This window comes from Haliotis rufescens, unplaced genomic scaffold, assembly GCF_023055435.1.
Source record: "Haliotis rufescens isolate VD_foot unplaced genomic scaffold, xgHalRufe1.0.p SCAF_1, whole genome shotgun sequence".
Taxonomy (NCBI): Eukaryota; Metazoa; Mollusca; class Gastropoda; order Lepetellida; family Haliotidae; genus Haliotis; species Haliotis rufescens.
In genome coordinates, this window is record NW_025963779.1 from 29,101,844 (window position 1) to 29,117,153 (window position 15,310).

Genomic DNA, 15,310 nt, shown 5'->3' on the forward strand with positions numbered 1-15,310 from the left:
TGAAAGGCCGTGCGGACGATGTTGTTTTTTAATCGACTGTTGATACCACATGTATGTAAAGCAACATCTTATTCTAAACTGTGAAATTGTAGACAATTTCATTTATGAAGCAACATCTTCCTTTTCTCTCGCTGTTACATTGGACCATTCCATTTTTCACCAGGTAAGATAGCATTTCACTACTCTCAGTCTGCCTACACTAATTACTTATTTATACTCAGTCAAAAAAATGTAGGCAGATTGAGATGTAGGCAGACTGAGAAGTTACCGTGCCGTTACTCGTAATTTGTTTATAGAGTCGAAACCTTATTTGCTCTTGAGTCAGTCCATTCTAGAACTAATTATTGCAGGGCCACTGAGTTTTCGTTTAGTTTGTTAAAAAATATATGTGATAAAGTGTTCTCTTTGAGATATATAATAGCAAATGTATGCTGTAATTGCAGTATCGAGTACCAACTGAAACGAAAAAGCCACTTAAATGATTGGCCTTAGTTATGATTCGAATGATTGATCTGATTGATCTATAAAGAATTGGAAGGGATGGATATGTTTGTACTCTTCCTTTGGAGCGAAATGTTATCATAAGATAATATCGCCCTGATGCAATGTTCACTTGGTTTGAACAATTGAAAACAATTTCCTTCAGATGAAATCACGGCGCATTAGTACTGCAAGAGTTATGTCCCCTGTTTAAACACTTCGCAACAGACGCTGCAAAATTCTTTTTTTTTAAAAGAAATTTCGTCAATTGTTTTTTCACCCAACTTGTAAAAACGAACATTTTGTTCGCCTTAGTTGAAAACCTTCACATTCGTCTATTAATATAAACCCTCGGCTTTCCAGTGTCATTACCGGTGTATCCACGGTACCTTCTCTGAACGGATGGGCAAGTCGTCTGAAGCGCCGCAATTCGCTATGCAGAGTTGCGTCCCTTGGGCACGCCAGAAACCTATGATTGTGGGTTCGATTCCCGGTTCGCCCCGATTATGTTTCTAGGTTTGTCCACACCATACCTGTGCTCGTGGGTTTCACCAAATTGGTCAACGTCTGAGACCTGCATCACTTCGGGCTTTCCTCCAACATCAAGCTGACATGCCGTAATATGACTGGAAATTGTTCAAGGCGGCGTTGAACCAAACTCACTCACTTAGTAACTGTTTGATTGACATTCTAGAAGTTAGTGAGTAAATAAGAAAACGTAAACTTTATGGATAACAACTTACTGCATATCTCGCGACATTTCGATATAGATTCTTACACTGTTATCAAGCTAGAGTGACGACAAACAAGTGACAACAACAGGTAATAGATAACATGTACCATAGAATAGAAATAGAAGATGAAAGGCATGTTTTATTATATTGTCCACACCATGAAGGTCTCAGGTTTTATCTCATTTACAGATGCTGTACGTATGTTCTGATTTTGATAGTTTTAGTGATTTACAGAAAGTAGTTTTTTTTTGTATCGACTGTAAGACCCCCTCACGGCTCGCCTATATTCCTAGCAATATTACTGAATATCACCAGCCTACTGTTTATCGATATGACAAATGCCGAAATCCCAAACCTCTTTTCTGGTTTTGAATAAATGGGACACTTACTATTTTTTACATCACCTCAGCTCTAAACATGATCCAAATTATCGGTACTGATCTCGTAAACAGAAATATGTGATTGTGTTTTCATAATGTTACCACAGTACACAAAATAAATCATTAAACAGTTTTGCCAAACGCCCAATGAGGGGAATCGAACCTGATCAGGTATGTACGTCCTCGACGCCCAATTGTATTGGCTTTACGAACTCTGGTGGCCTAGCACTGAACCCCGTCTGACCCCTGACAAGCCCAATATGTAAAGGAAACGTGATGTGAGGAAATGTCAATTCAATAAATGATTATATGTGTAATCTATGAAAGCAGATGACCCATATAACGTAAGTCACATAACCGTATGCACCTTCAAATCATGATTCAGATACATCCGATTGTAAAGACTTAGTGAAGACACAGAGGCGCTCGTAAAATATCACAGCCCCTCCAATGTGGAGTTCAAATAGTAACTCCGCTTTACAGCAGGTGTGTGGCAGGTAGGGTCAAGACAGATGGTAGGCAACACAAATACCGAAAGCTAGATTGTGAAATATTGATTGCTGTCTATTAATGTGTATATCAATTTTAAAATAAAAAAAGTGATGACGGAGTGAAGATTGTGGTAGAGTAAAGGAAACCAATGCTGCAACATCACATACGTTTGTTTATTTGCTGTTTTCGCCGCACTCAACAATGTTCCAGCAGTGTGAAGTCGACCTGTACATAATCGAGTCTTAACCAGACAATGCAGTGATTGATATTATGAGCAACGATCAAGGGAGTACACCCACCAACACCACCACCTCTGTAAGTCGATAAGAATAACTTTATTAGTTCGTCGAAAGTGTTGCATCCTATTGGAAAAAATTCATTCTTTGTAAATTGATATAATGGAAAAATCGTTCAACGAAATCACTCCTTTTCTTAGAATTAAGCATTCTCTGTTATAAGGAGTTTATGATGTGGCGACGCCAGTCAGTTTAATAGGCGGCTGATGTTTCACGTCAATCATCGACAAAGCCTACCCGGAAGTAAATATGTCACGCAGGCAAGGATAGTCTGCAGCGCTGTTCACAAGCAGCTCTCTTCAAGTTCACGTGATAAACACATCCAGACGTGAGTACATTCATAACTAGATGTTTACATGTTAAGTACACTTAAAAATTGCTATCATATATGTTTGCCTCGCTTGTGCGTAGATCTGGACAGCCAGATTCGACAGATCTGGTATCACTGTCTTGTGATATTCCTACCGGGAACTTCAAATGATATCCTGTAAAATGTGCAGTCACATGCTTACATATGTACCACCAAAAAGTCAAAAAGCGTTTTCAGTAAGCGATTTGCGTTAGCAGATAATGTTTGTAAGCACGTCATAAGTACATATTTAGTACAGTTAGATGATTTAGTTGTCTTGGTTTCAATAAGGTGAACAGGGGAGCTGTGGTGTTCTGGGTCATAGGAAGGAATTTTAGATTTGTAGGGTGGGTGGTGGTGGTGGACTTATGGGCTAATCCCAAGGCATATATTAATTGGGTGTGGTTGGGTTGGGGTGGGGTGGCGAGAGAAAAGTAAACTGCCCCAAACCTTCACAAAAATTTCTTATATTTGTACATTAAAATGAATAGTGTAACTCATATGAAATATATGCTAACAAAAAGGTTGCTATGAACCTGGTGTTTGTGGCACGGTTCAAAGCATGGCTTAAAGGGTTCCCCCCTTTGAAAATAACCTCGTAACCCGCCTACCCCCCACACCCACCCACCCCACCAATCCCCCCAATAGCCTTGTGTCTTGTTACCACCCCCTAACCCTCTCGACACCTTCCACTGAAGGCAAATGATGAAATAACTATGTGACATGTCTGTATACACCCCTTGGGCAATATGATGAAATGACTATGTGACATGTCTGTATACACCCCTTGGGCAATATGATGAAATGACTATGTGACATGTCTGTATACACCCCATGGGCAATGACTGCCTCCGTGGTCTAGTGGTAGAGCGTCCGCCCGGAGAGGAAGGTCCGGGGTTCGATCCCCGGCCGCGTCATACCAAAAGACGTTAAAAGATGGTACTTGTTGTTACCCTGTCTGGCGCTCGGCATTAAGGGGCTAAAACAAGAACTGGTCGGCTCGGAGTCAGTATACTGTGTCTGAGTGGGGCATTCATGTTAAACTGCGGCATGGTATCTCAGTGGGCTAGCATTATAAATCGGCATTAGTCCGGCCTAGTACAAGCAGCCTCACACATACATACACGTGCATGCACGTCGCTATATAAGTGCAATAATCTTGGACGCTACGTTAAACCCCATTTCACCTCATCTCACACCCCATGGGCAATATGATGAAATGGTATAGGGATAAGAGCTATGAACAATCAGCTTTTCCACGAATTTCCTTTTGTCGAAGAAGCTAAGTGTAGGGTACATCCCCTATTGTCAGTGTCATGACCCCAAGGTCTAGCTATGACTCCAGTGATATATCAGATAACACCAACTGTATTGTTCTGATAATGGTGACCTGGAATGATAAAGTATGGATGGCAGGCTGGGTAGTTAGTGGTGTCGTGATGTGATGTGTTCACTAAAAATATTATTAGTTATTAGCATTAGTTGAAAACATTATGACAAAGGAAATGATAACAATTACCGATACAACAATACTACTACTACTACTACTACTACTACTACTACTACTACTACTGCTGCTTCTACTACTAGTACTACTAGTACTACTCTACTGCTACTACCACTATTTCTACTACCACTCTACTGCTGCTGCTGCTTCTACTACTCTACTACTACTACTACTACTACTACTACTGCTGCTTCTACTACTAGTACTACTAGTACTACTCTACTACTACTAGTACTACTCTACTACTACTACCACTATTTCTACTACCACTTCTACTGCTGATGCTGCTTCTACTACTCTACTACTACTAGTACTACTACTACTACTACTGCTGCTTCTACTACTAGTACTACTAGTACTACTCTACTACTACTAGTACTACTCTACTACTACTACCACTATTTCTACTACCACTCTACTGCTGCTGCTGCTTCTACTACTCTACTACTACTACTACTACTACTACTACTGCTGCTTCTACTACTAGTACTACTAGTACTACTCTACTACTACTAGTACTACTCTACTACTACTACCACTATTTCTACTACCACTCTACTGCTGATGCTGCTTCTACTACTACTACTACTACTCTACTACTACTACTACTACTACTACTACCCATACTACTGCTGCTACTGCTACTACGACTAATCATACAATGGGTTCCAGTCATGATACACCAAGTGTACAGATCTAACAAAACCATAGTCTTTAAAATGAAATTATAATATATGTCATCTCATACAAAACAATGTCAATCAGTCAGAATAAAGATACATTTTTCATAAGTTTTTTTTTTTAATGATATAGGAGAGTTTTTTCCCTTTCAATAATGACCTCCTTCAATGAGTTTAAGCACTTTTTAAAATTATCTAGGTGGGACATCATTTCAACAAGATCTAGATAATAACTTAGGTGTTGGTCCCATTTTTTATTGATCATGATGAAACCCTTTTCATCTTTTGAATTGTAAGGATTATGTCTGTGAATCCTGCTGTCCATGAAGTTAGGGCTGGGACGAGTCCAAATTAACTACCCGGGTACCCATCCCCCTATACTTTACAATACTATACTGCTGAAAAGAAGTTCAGGACCACCCGATTCTTTCATATTGCTGTAGTTAATCTGTCCTGCTAAACCCGATATGTTTACATTACTATCGTTAATATGTCATGGCATGACAAATTAACGACAGTAATATGAAAGAATTGAGTGGTCCTTTACTTCTTTTGAGCAGTATAACAAGCAGTAAAAGTAATTTTTCCCAATCCTTCAAGGAGGATTAATATTTTTGTGTATTGATTTTCTTAAAATAGATTCTCTTGGTACCAAACTGTTACCTATTATTACATAGGTATTGTGCATGTTTAGGTTAGATAATCTTATGTGACTATACCATGTATACATTGCATTTGCAATCACAAGATAACTTCTTTCATGATAATTGTCCCTTGCACTTTAATACAGGACGTGTATTATTGTGTTGTCATCAGTGCCACCATCACGTGATCTGTGATATGATAAAGATAAATGATATCATCTCTAATGCCTCCTGTCATCTTGTGTCTGTATTGTTGGGATTCTAATAAGGCCGTAGCTCAAAGGTAAACTATTATAATTCTCAATAACGCTGTATATAATACTCAAAGAAGTTAAAAATCACCCACAATTGGAAAGCAGAGTGTTACAATACCCAAATACCCAGCCATATTAACTATAGTCATATAACAAAAAGTGTGTGTTCTATAACTTCTTTTGATAAGTATACTCACTGCCAAAAGAAATGTGACCAGAAACATGGAGAGAAGTATGTACGTTAAGAAGAGATGTTTCCAATGTGTACCACTTAATTACAAAACTGACAATCAGTCAAGTGTTACCACAGTGTCTTTATTCTTGTCACGATATGCTGCACATGATTTCCAAACTTTACACACTAATCCTGCACGAGACACATCGTGCATCTCAAGTCTATGACGTCGCATGTGATACGTTCATGAGAATTGGTTTACTCTACAGTATGTTCATTTGTGCATCGAACCAATCTAATATCACTTGTATATAAGTAATTCTACATATATTAACCAACATGTATGTTACTCGTGTTTCTTTTGGGTATTGTAACACTCTGCTTTTGGCAGTGTGTATATATATTTATTACCCACGTGGTGAAGATACAGGTGGTAAGATACTAAATCCGTACGTCACACGTGTGTCGTACAAGGTTGACCTTGTTTTATTCGTTTTGATTGGATAACCGTGACCTCTGTCACACCGGGACTACTTTTTTCATTCATAAAAAATCGCGAGACGTCATTCATTTTGCGATTACAAGGCAGAACTGAAGAAATTCATGAGAACGAGAGATATTTACAAACACTTTATTAAACCAAACAAGATAGTCACACACATCAAATTCGGTTTGCATTCTATATAAGTTATGCATAGAGGTCCTACAGAGATATAATCGAGCTAGATCTATAAATCGATTTACAATGTACGACTGCCGATCAAGCGCGTCCCTTGAGCGTGACGCACCCGACCATTTTCGCAACTTTCAATTTGATTTCACGTAAAAGGATAGTCGTGGTGAAATGAAGTCTGTTTAAACTATCTGGACAGATATCTAGACTTACTCTGGATGATCCGGTTGTGCCATCGGTGTCCCCCTTGAAGCGTATTTTCGCTCGGTCAGATACCATAGAAAGTCCACTCGTTTCGTAAAAATGGTATCTAACGAGAATGAGTGTAGTATTCTCTATATATTAAAAATCATGACAATGATCTCTTACCCTATTTTCAGTAAGCCTGTGGAATATCAGCGAAGCTCATGTCACAAAGTGGTTTTATTCAGTGTGCAAAATTAGCAGTGACTTCATAGTGAAATGGGGCGGTCGGGTAGCCTAGTGGTTAAAGTGTTCGCTCGTCACGCCGAAGACCCGGGTTCGATTCCCGACATGGGTACAATGTGTGAAGCACATTTCTGGTGTCCCCCGCCGTGATATTGCTGGAATATTGCTAAAAGCGGGGTAAAACCATACTCACTCACTCACTCACTCATAGTGAAATGCCATAGGATCCTCATCTTCCCCAGGCAAGCGTGTCCACTAGCCTTTGTCAAAGCCTAGTTTCTACCCTTGCCCGATAGGGGTGTCACGATAAATCGAAATATCGATATATTGCTGTTGGTAAGCACTTAAAATCAATATATTGATTGTTAAATCATTTTCCGATCAATAGTATCAATTTCAGTTAGGAATATCGATAGTTTCGATTATACATGCAATGCTGTTCAAATTTGTTTTTCTTTTGATCATGAGTGGTAGTTATTTACACATGGTAATGTGGAATTTTCTTTTTCGTAAATTATTAGGGTAAAGAACAAACAAATCAGTCATATGTCAAACTTTACTTTTTATTTGTTGTTATGGTTATCACATTCAAAGGAAACTTCAGTTCCAAGGTTTAATTCAACTCTAAATTCCATCTGAAATGATACACTGAAAACTATCGATATTTATCACAATAGTTGCTTGCAATATCAATAGTTATCGCAATAGTTTCTTTCAATATCAATAGTTATCGCAATAGTGATTTCCAGACCAATAGTCACCCTATTGCCCCATCAAGGCCACTTTCCTTGGCTTGACCCTGGCACCACCACGCGTAGATCACGAGTTGTGCCCCTTGTAATGAAGATGCGATATCCAATCAGATAGCTGTTCTCGTATAGCTTCACAAAGATGGTGACTACCATAAGCGACGACCTAGTCCATCAGATAACGAAAACATTCTCGATTTCATCCCTGACACAATGACATAGGCAATCGTTGGGGGGGGGGGTTTAAAAGATGAAAAAGACATATTCGCATAAAAAAAGACAGGCAGCGGTAAATCACTTTCGTACAAAGATGTAACAGTCATGGATTTTGATTTTGTGAAACGTTCTCTGATTGGACTATCAATATATGTGATAGAGTCCAATGATATCTAGCGCAGGAAAGTGAATTTTTTTATATATTTGGATGTACAATGAATTTAGATGGAATATATTTAATTCTAAACTGAGAAATGAAAGGACATACAACCAGAAAATGCTACCCATCTTCAGCTTTATGATGGTTACACAGTGTACATAATCTTTTATCCTACTTCCATGTCAGAATGATGAGAACTGATTGGTCCACATGATCTTGATAAAATACTGTGCAACCCGCCTTGGAAGGGAATAAATTTCTCAGCGGGGGAATAAATCTTTTATACCTGCCTTGAGCAAATCAGGCTGCATGTGAATTTCTGATAGACAGAATAAATCCCTTATACCCTGCTTCAAAGCAAAAAGTTGATGTTTTTCCAAAGTCACTGGAAGTCACGTGACACAGCACAAGTTAAACTCAGTCGAACAGCTGTTTTCTATCAATTTTGAATTTGTGTTAATTCTTTTACAATATCACATCAAAACATGTCGGTAAGATAAATTCGTTGCAGCAGGATCACTTGGTGTACATGGGGTCCCTGGGCTAGTGGTATAACACCTAACGCAGGAGGCATAAAGCCCCATGTACCCCTTGTGATCCTGCTACCTCTTATAGTATTTCTTGGCATGTCAGTATACCATCCATCTTCTGTTAAAAGCTCCTATGAAAAAAGTCTTTTAACATCAGTTTGGTTTGTTTGTTGTTTAACGCCGCACTCAGCAAAATTCCAGCTATATGATGGCAGTCTGTAAATAATCGAGTCTGAATCCAGTGATTTACATCATGAGCATTGATCCACGCAATTAGGATACGTTGACATGCATCACGAGCCTGACCACCCGATCCCTTTAGTTACCGCTTACGACAAACAAAGTCGCCTTTTATGGCAAGCATGGATTGCTGAAGACCTTTTCTAACCCGGATCTTTTAACATTAATATCAAACAGATCCTGTCCTGCTTAAATATGTGTTTTTATAGTGATGTGCATCACGCACGTGCATGTGTGCGTGCTTCGTGTTGGTATTTAATGATTATTGGGGGTCACCCTTTTAATTCATCTTTCTTTCCCAAAGAAACTGATGGAACAGTTATGGATTCATAGAAGAATGGATATTGACTATTGAATAAAATTGAAATTATTTGTGGTGATGTTGAGATAGTAAATACAATTGTATGTATGTTGTACACTACTGGGTCCATCACATTTGTCTGAAAAGCAGATTTCATTTTTCTGGATATACATTGTAATTATTTTGTTGAAACACTATTATGCTATCAGACCTAGCTCTAAGCTTTGTGATGGAAAAGCTACCCAAGCAGTTGCCAGGAGGGTTATTTGACCTAGTTATTTCAAAATTTTACCTTGATAAAATTGATTACAAAACTAAAATATGGATATGAAGAAAGTGTATTGTGTATCATATTGTCATATGCAAATTCATGATGCATAGATACACCAGCCCAGTAATATGTTATGTTTTGTTCAAGTCATTAATGTTTAAGGAACATGAAAGTTTTGTGGATAAAAACTTCTTTATTGTTGGTCACAAGGTTTCAGGACTACTTGTCCTTGCCCTTGCACCAGGTGAACACTGTGTCAGCATATTGAGTTAATATATACTCTTCTAACATTTTTGTAATTTTTTTTATTGTGTTCATTTAAATTTCCATATTTCATTTAATTTGATTGACACAAGGATGTAACTTAGCAAGGTGATAGTCACATCTTCTGTATACATAATGGCAATAATGATTATCCTGTCACAAAACATGCAAGTCCTCGATGGGCTCATCAGTTCCTGGTGTGACCACTGTGTGCTGTTATCACTGCGCTGCACCACTTCAGCACGGCCTGAGGAAGTCAGGGGTCACGGGTGGCCCAGTCGTCTAACGTGCCACGATTCGCTGTGCAGAGTTGCGTCCCTTTGACACGCCAGAAACCTATGATTGTGGGTTCGAAACCCGGTTTGCCCCAATTATGTTCCTAGGTTTGTCAGCACCATGCCTGTGCTCGTGGGTTTCACCGAAGTGGTGAATGTCTGAGACCTGCATCACTTGGGGCTTTCCTCCGACATCAAGCTGATATGCCACGATATTGCTGGAATACTGTTAAAAGCGGTGTTAAACCCAACTCACTGAGTAAGCCTACAGATTCTGTCATGTGGAATTTTCCTCCATTCTTCCTGCAGTGTGTTGGCCACTTGTGCAAGTGTCTGTGGCGTATGTTGACGTTGACGTACATGTCTATTGAATTCATTCCACAGATGATCTATTGGGTTCAGATCGGGAGATCTTGAAGTCCATGGCAAGACATGTGACGTTGAAGGCAACAGTGACATGAGCTGTGTGAGGTGTAGCATTGTTGGTTGATAATTTGAAGGTGGCATTGAAGAATTTGGTCGATATACCGATTTGCTGTCAGATTCCTCTGAACCACAACCAAGTCAGGTCTCAAAATAATGGAGCAGAGGCCCCGCAGGGGCCGAGGCCCATTATTTTTAAGGAATGGAGAGTTACGAGGATATTCCCCTACTTAAAACTCATCCCTACTTTTACACTTTGACAAAATATCCTGTAGTTGAAAATATTTGAAAAATAAACCAGAACTCTTTGTTGTCTGTATTTATACTGCGTGAGTCGACCTTGCGTGATGCACGAGGAATGCGTTCTTTGCCGCTGTTACACGTGCGCCAAGCTCCGTTGCGAGCTGACATTTACAATGCATGGTACACAGCTCTTCATAATTTCGTTGGGTCCTAAACTAGTATTTATCATGCAATTGCTTGCACATTGTTAATACATGCTGATGGGTCTTATAGGAAATATAGAGCCCCGAAAAAGCGATATTTATATTACCTTATTTGTTTTCTTCTCGTCAAAGGTTTATCTAACTGCTATAAATATGCACATTGTTGTAGGTAACCTGCTCTAACACAAAATATATACATATTATTTTGAGCTTTTAAGCACATGCAAAATTATGAAAATATTTAATAATATATTTCACACCATGCCTTCATGTGCCGCAGTAGCTGAGATTGAGGATTAGACATTTTCAAATCTGACGATGCTGGTTCGAACCCCGCTGACGACACATGTTTGCCAAAAAAATTTGAAAATATTCACTTGTAAATAAATGTAAAAATAGTTCCGTCTGTTCCAAGAGGAAATTAATTCAAATGTTTCTTCAAGATAATGTATAGTAGAGTTGACAAACAACTCTCCATTCCTGAAAAATAATAGAGTGTTCAAACAATGGAATGACGTCACAGATGTGTTTTAAGGTATTATAACATCACAGGGCCTGATTTAGCTGTATAATTAAATCTGACAAAAAGCAACCGTAGTCTTAAGAAATCTCTGCTCAAAGCAGAATCCCTTGCCCAATTCTGACTATATCATAAGCATGTGTTTATGTATCACTCACAAATAAGGCTAGAGCTGCTGGGATATTGCTCAACCTATAGTGAAAGTTGACATGGAAAGTTGAAGTCATCCATGGTGTCTTTGTTGAGAGCTTTTTGTTACTCTGAATCTTTGTGCATAGATCTAAGAATAGGTTTTCAGCAACCCATGCTTGCCGTAAGAGACGACTATGTTTGTCGTAAGAGGTGACTAACAGGATCGGGTGGTCAGGCTCGTTGACTTGGTTGATACATTTCATCGTATTCCAATTGCATGAGTCGGTGCTCATGATGTCAATCACTGGATTGTCTGGTCCGGACCCGATTATTTACAGACCACTGTCATATAGCTGGAGTATTCCTGAGTGCGGCGGTAAACAACAAATAAACAAACAAAACATTTCATTTTGCCAATCTGAGCAGAAATTCTGATTCATGTGCTTAAAGAGACAGATGAAGCATGGGATGATAACTTCTTGCCTCTATGTTCTATCCCCAAATTTAAATGAATTTTATGTATGAGGAATCCAGCATTTCATATACTGCCTTCTCAGTGAAGTTCAGAAGACATTTGCTGTCATTTATGCCAAGTGGTCCTGAACCTTGAAGATAGAGATGTAGAAATGTGTATCAATGTGTCGGTATGTTTAGTAAAAAGGTTTCTCCTTTGGTTTGTCATGTAGTATAGTGGTATACAAAGAAGGAATACAGAGGTTAATCAATGAGGATCAAGACAGTGTGCACACAGGCGTTTATGTTTATTCAATAATAAAAATGCAAAAATCTTTTCAAGACAATTCTAAAGGACTCCCTACTTCCTGTTTAGGGTTACTGGAACAGTCATGTTGAGACTGTTGAGACAAGAGAAGGATGTGTTTGATCAATATTGTCAAATGAACCAGAAAAGTCTGCCAATTTAGTGTTCATTTTTTACTTTCGAATGTTTGTTATTCATAGATTCTGGCCCAGTCGTCTAAGACACCACAATTTACTGGGCCGAGTTGCAACCCTTAGGCGTGCCAGAATTGATTGTGGGTTCAAATCCCAGATTTGACCTAATTCAATTTCTGAGTTTGTCTACACCATGTCTTGGCTTGTGGGTTTCTCAAAGTCAAAGAATTGCATGACATCAGTGTTTCCTCCCACAGGAAGCTGATGTGCCTTGATATAAATATGTTTTGTTTGTTGTTTAACGCCGCACTTAGCAATATTCAAGCTATAAGACAGTGATCTATAATAATCAAGTCTGCACCAGAAAATCCAGTCATTGACAGCATGAGCACTGATCCACGTAATATGGGATATGATACTAATTTTATAGAGCACTTACATTTGTGTAAGATATAGTCTCTCGTAACCCCCTTGGGTGGCATTTGTACTTTTAAGTTTTTAGATATTTAAAATGCTTTAATTAAACCCCTGCTGTACAAATGGTGAGACTTTAATAAACTATATTGTATTGTATTGTGTATGATGACATGCATCAACCAAGTCAGTGAGCCTGACTAACCAATCCCATCAGTTGCCGCTTACGACAAGCTTAGTCGCCTTTTACAGAAAGCATTGGTTGCTGAAGACCTATTCTCCCCCGGATCTTCACGTGTCGCACCATAATAAAACTGTAATAGGCGCCTTCTAATGTCTATAAAAGGCTCCAAGTGACGGTAGAACCATATGAATGGGTGGCAAAAGGTCTGATATTTTACTGCGGTGCTTTGCGTTGTGTTCTCTTCTCTAATTATCTTCTCTATCAACTCTAATTATACATAAAACACAAAGAGTGAATGTTGATTTAAAGTTATTTTAACAAACACAGCAGAGGGCAAACCTTCATCAACATAATTTATAGAAAAATCCTACCTACTTTTCCCCCTTCCCTACCTACATACAACTTTTTTACACCAACTTGTGAACTTTATTTATTACAACCACCCCTCTAACTGCCGTAATAAAATATCCAAGAATAAACCTATTTTATTCCTGTGCTAATTCTCCCACATCCATATCTAACACTAACCTAAGGACATTATCTCACACAACAGTAAAGTGAACAGGTCTTGATCCAGTGATCCAGTGATTAAGCATTGATATACGCAATTGGGATTGATGACATGCTTCAACCAAGTCAGCGAGCCTGACCACCAATTCCTGTTAGTCATCTCTTACAACAAGCAGAGTTGCCTTTTGAGCAACCCAGAGTAGGTGTATATAGCATCCAGTGAACACGCTCCTTACATCTCCGCTGTCTCAAACATGGCTGCCTCCTAGCCCTGCATACAAGGAGCGTGACATTGTCATGTCTCCCTAGCCCCTACGGCCACATGGGCATAAGCTACTACAACGACAACAAAGATAGGTACTATGTCAGCTGTTCAAATCCCCCTAAACTACTGTAAATCTTGAAATTAATGCGTCTCCAAATTAATATGACTGCTGACCCCTGGCCAAAAATGCGACTCAAAATCAATGTGACTCCCCCCACCCCATCCCCAGTGGAATGGTACATATCCTTACCTTAATCCAATCAAACAGCAAATAGCACCGCTTATTAGCACTGAGTAAAGCACTCTCGTAATATCTATAAACAGTGTTTTCCTAAAATCAACACACATATGTTTATTCTGTTGGCTGGCATTAAGGAAGCTCAAAGGGAATAAAATAATTCAACTAACAACAGTTCACTGATTGGAGTGGTCAATGATGCCTAGTTTGACACAAGTGGTTACATCTCTTGACCCCAGCAGTGACAACTCACCAGATGCCTATTGTGTAATTCCTATTCTTTAAATGAAATTGTTAAGTACTTGATACAACTGCTGCTCAATATACCGTGTTTTTGTTTATATTCAAGTTGGTATTTCTGCTATCCAAAGTGTGCAGTGAGGCCATCTTATTGTTGATAGTCATTTTGGAGACATAAATGCGAAGTTTCATTAATGCAAACAAAGACCACTTGCATTTTTCGCATTTAATTCACGCTCTCGTTAATTTCAACATTTTAAGTAACCATCCCTCTACGTTTTCTAAATGTATTTATTTATAAATTCACCCTAATTCCTGAGCCTCCGACAAAAAACCAAAATGCTGTTCACTGACTGATATATTCTGACTGCTCAGCACTACCATGTAACCAGGGCCCACTTGCACAAAGCGATCTTAGCGCTACGACTATTGTAAGCCTATGTTAAAGCATGGGAGTTACGATCATTTTAGCGCTAAGATCGCTGTGTGCAAGTGGGTCCAGGACATATGTACAGTTTTGTTCGACACTATTATTACATAAGGTGTTTTGTGTCTTACCTGAATATGACCCGTGGATAAAATGTTGAGCATGAGGCGTACAACGTACTCCTGAACCAAAGGTCAGGTTGTGCTTCTCTAGCAGTAGCAGGAGGACGTTCTCAGAGTGGAGATGCTTCTTCATCTTTATCCTCTTTTACCATCCTCTGCATTCTGTTTCTTCTTTGACACCAGCAACAATCTTTGTCTTGTCTTACTGCTGGGCTACAGTCATTTGACCACATAGCCCAGTTCATTGACACAGTGGGAGCACGGGTGGCCCAGTCGTCTAAGTCAAAGTGATTCGCTGTGCAGAGTTGCGTCCCTTGGGAATGCCAGAAACCTATGATTGTGGGTTTGAATCCTGGGTCGCCCCGATTATGTTTCTAGGTTTGCCAGCATCATACC

The 15,310-nt window shown here is 39.1% G+C and overlaps 1 protein-coding gene across 2 annotated transcripts in view; it reads left to right on the plus strand.

Moving 5' to 3' along the window:
* The first annotated feature begins 2,424 nt into the window (after positions 1–2,424).
* Positions 2,425–15,310, plus strand: part of LOC124114106 (leucine-rich repeat serine/threonine-protein kinase 1-like) — an 86,768-nt gene continuing 73,882 nt past the window's right edge. Inside the window, exon 1 of one of the 2 annotated variants that reach the window (XM_048394304.1) lies at positions 2,425–2,710. The gene's annotated coding sequence lies outside the window, so the exon portion shown is untranslated. Of the gene's footprint in view, positions 2,711–5,789; positions 5,846–15,310 lie in introns of those variants that run through there. The other variant, XM_048394307.1, reaches the window with a different exon arrangement.